The sequence below is a fragment of the Cynocephalus volans genome, chromosome X (assembly GCF_027409185.1).
Source record: "Cynocephalus volans isolate mCynVol1 chromosome X, mCynVol1.pri, whole genome shotgun sequence".
NCBI lineage: Eukaryota > Metazoa > Chordata > Mammalia > Dermoptera > Cynocephalidae > Cynocephalus > Cynocephalus volans.
The window spans coordinates 38,516,111-38,520,223 of NC_084478.1; the positions used below are offsets into that span (position 1 = coordinate 38,516,111).

A 4,113-nucleotide genomic window follows, 5' to 3' on the forward strand; every position below is an offset into this window, starting at 1 on the left:
AGTTTTGTAAAATAGCAAAACTCTTAACTCTTAAGCTTCATAAACAACATTAAATATATAACCAGTATTATTCATACACTTAGATTCTGAAAGTAATAAAACTTTTTTAAAAGAAAAAAAATTGAAAACTTTCAACAACAACAAAAGATAAATCTGAAAGTTACTCACGTAGAACAGGAATACAGATATGATATGTACTGTGCTCCCTCCAACACCGCCTTGGCCACCCACTACTTTTCAAACACAAAGTGGGGAAAGTGCCTCAGATTTCACAAAGGGTGGGAGAAACTGCTGGAATGGAGCCTGGAACATGCACTGGCATGGCGCTGTTAAGAAGCATAGCTCCAAATCTGGCTCTGGATCTTTCTTCCTCATCTCTCAAAGCCTGGTCATACCAGGATGGGAAGGCACTGGGAACGGCATTATGGATCCCAGCCAAAAACTCCAGGACTTTCATCTTGCTGGTTTCAGCATGGGCTCTTGGACCTCACAGGAATTGATGGCATGGAGGATCACTGTTGGGCACCTGCTGGTACTCCAGGTAACTTTCCTTCCCCAGATCTTGGGTGATGAGCTTCCTGGGCTCCCTGTAGAAATCATGCTTCTTTCCATCATATATCCCCATCACATTAAGCACTTCCCAGATATCTTCTTCAGTGGAAGAGTCGTCCTTCATGAAGATCACACACAGGATGGTCATCAGGAGGCCAGTCTTGGGCATGCTCTGACCACTCTGCCTTGCATCACAGGTGAGACTCAATTTGCTGACAAGTGCATAGCAGTGTCCTTCACTTCAATGCCAAAACCCAGCACCATGAGCTCAGAGGCTCTCCTGAGGATCTCATGGAAGTGCTCCCTGTATTTTTGGTGACACACTTCAGCATGTCTTGCCTTGTTATGGGCTCCCTCATGTTATACTTGCACAACATGAATTGCACCGACGAAATCGCCTTCTGGCCTACAGGGGTTCTGCACGAAGGATCAGAGGTAGGCGGTGCCTGGGAGGTGCTTGGTCTTTCCTCACCTTAGCTCCTGGCACCTTCATCAGATCTTGTGTATGAAATACCTGCAGATGTAGTGGCCATAGGTGGAGCTCTCCAAGGCCTCCTTGGGAGCCCTGAGAATCACCACCACAAAGAAAAGAGAAACTGGGGGCTTCTTCAAAAGCTGCAATGACCTGAACACTCTGGAGACCCTGAGTCTCACTCCGGCCCTGGCAGCGTTTCTCTCCAGCACAGAGCTTGCTTTTATGACTTCGAAGTACGACGGTTCTGGTCAGGGAGTGTGTTCAGGAGATCAGGTAATGTAGGCACCAGGAAGAGGGAGAAAGAGATAGTGTGTGCACCTTCTGCAGGAAGAGACCACCTTTGTTTTAAGCCAAGCTGTCTCACATTCAGGATCAGCATGTCAATGGTTGGCAGGGCCTGGGCCTCCTCCCCCTGCAGCTCTGAAGCTAATCCCCATCAGACCAAAGGCCCCAACTTCCTGAGACACCCACAGGGAAAAACGGGGCTCCTCCACTTGACAGCCCTGCCCGGGGTATCCCAGGGTAGGCCACAGGGGCAGGGAGCTGTGTGGCCACCCTCTGTTGTAGAGACACTCAGTCCTCACTCAGGGTCCTCTCCTTCATTCTGTATAAGGCCTGGGTTTTTCCCTGTGCTGACCTGAGTCCACCAGCTTCAGTTTAAAGTTTTCACTCCTGGAAGTCCCCAGGCAGAATGGAGCACCAGTGGGCCTAACAGCCATGCAGAGTCTCTCTTAGTGCTGAGAGGTGGGGGAAGGGTGGATTGGGGCGGAGCGGGGTTCTGGGAGTCCTCCTTTGTTCTTGCAGGTGCGGGTGCTCGCCTTGTCTTTCCGCATCCCCTTTCTCCTCTGAAGACTTGAGGCTGCTCTCCTTCCACGGACTGATGAGGTCCTTCGACCGAACTATGAGGCTCTTATCTCTCTGAGACCCTTGAGGTGGAAGTCAGGGGTATTTCATGCTGACAGCTTTGCCCTGGGCCTCTCAGGAATGAAAGCAAGGGTGGGGCTCTGTGCAGGGCCCCTTGGTTCTGGAGTGGGTTGTCCCGTCAAATCTCTGCGTTGTGTGTGGTGTGTGCGGGAGAGGAGGAACAAGGTGTCTTCCTTTCGGCTGCTGCTTCTGCTTGTTTTTGTTGTTGTTGTTGCTGTTGTTGTTGTTTGATTTGATTACGCATATCCATGGAGTACAAAGGCAACCATCACTACCTGTGCCCAAGATGTGATGATCAGGTCAACACTATCAGCATGCCTATGACCAAAAATTGCAATTATACCCCGTGTTCCCCACCCACCCTCTCCCCAACCCCTCTCCCCTTCTCCCCCTCCACACCTGGCAACCCTAGGTATGTTCTCTCCCTCTGCAAGTCCAATACACCTCTGTGAACTTTCTTTCCTTCCTACTTTCTCTCTTAGCTCCTACATATTAGTGAGGACATGCGGTATCTTTCCCTCTGTGCCTGGCTTGTATCACTTAACATAATTTTCTGTAAGCTCATCCAGGCTTCTTGGGAAAGACCACATCCCTGAAAGCTCTGAGCTGTTTCCCTACTGCAAAATTGGCAGAGAATGGGCCAAAGTCTCAGACTAGCTGCAGAAGGGGAACTTGCAATGCATAGCAGGGTCCCAGGACAGGTGGCAAGTTATTAGAGAAAAAATACACTGAACATTACAGTGTGTTCAGAAGCCAAACTTACAAATTTGGAGGACCTTCTGTTCTAAATGTTCTACGTTCTAAGGGGAAGAGGCTGAGCCTCATGATTTTGCGAGACCCAGATCTTTTGATGTTATCTAACATTGGTCAGTCCAGTGTAGTGACTTTATTTTTTGACTCTGGTTTATAGTAAGAACACATGAATTGGGCGGGGGGTGGGGGGCACAATTTAGTCCATAGCAGCAGTAAATCTGTAAATAATTTAAAGAAAATTTACATCTTTACAATATTCTTTTCCCCATGAATAAACATAATGTACTTATCTATTTACTTGGGAACTCTTTTAACTGTCTATTTTTATAGTTGCCTCCAAAAAGACTGTGGACATTTTTGTTGTTAGGTTTATTTTTAGGTAAATTTTGGACATTTGCTTCTGTTGTGATTGAGACATTTTCTATTACTCACCCTAATTAGTTATTGATTTTGTATGACTAGTGTCCTGAGTTTGCTATAGTGATATATACAACAGCATTCTGAAGTCTCTTATTTTGTGCACTGGTTCCTTTGGATTTTCTAATTAGAGGATCATATTGTCATCATTTATTATCTCTGTCTTTTGATATTCCTACCTGTTATTTATTTTGATATTTTTATTGCTCTGGCTATATATTCCACTCTACTTTTAAACAGTAGAGATGGTACTATACATCTATGTTTTGGTCCTGACTTTAATGGGATGCTTCTAACATTTCATATTTATGTAAGTTTATTGGAGATTTCAGGAAATGGATATTCTCTTCTAATGCTATTTTGCAAAAAGTTTTTAGATGAATGGGTGTTAAATATTTTTATTAAATGTTTTTTTCTGTACTCCTGGAAATTATCAAATGACTTTTCTCCTCTAATCTGTCAACTTAGAGAAATTCTAATTGACAGTTTTTTCTAACGTTATATCATAATATTTTTTGGACACAGCCTACTGACTCACAACTACATTGAACATGATATGAATTTATCTAGGACAGATACCAATACATGAGTGAGCCTGACTCAAACAATCTTTTATCGGAGTGTACTTATCTGGTCTTTGTATCAAGGTCAACACACCTATTAAAATGAGTTTCACTATTTCCCATGTTTTCGTATGGTTTGGAAGAGTTTACATAAGATGGCGATTAGATGTTCCCTGAAAATTTGGTGAAACTGGCCTCTAAACCTGTCTTGTTCTGGAATATTTTGAAGACAGCTGGAGCTTAGGCTAAAGTTTCAGTTTGTATAGTTCAATTGAAGTTTTCTATTCCTGCTTGGAAGAACTTGATTAATTGAATTTCTCCACAAGTTGGTCCATTTAGCTGGAATTTCAAATTTAAAGATATGACATTTATAAATGAATAAATAAATAAAATTAAATTAAAACTTTCACTAGAAAAAGCAACAAGAGT

At 43.7% G+C, this 4,113-nt stretch overlaps 1 pseudogene; it reads right to left on the reverse strand.

The window, feature by feature from the left end:
• Positions 1-262: 262 nt before the first annotated feature.
• LOC134367890 (melanoma-associated antigen B10-like) lies at positions 263-1,085 on the reverse strand (annotated as a pseudogene).
• Between the last annotated feature and the right edge of the window lie 3,028 nt (positions 1,086-4,113).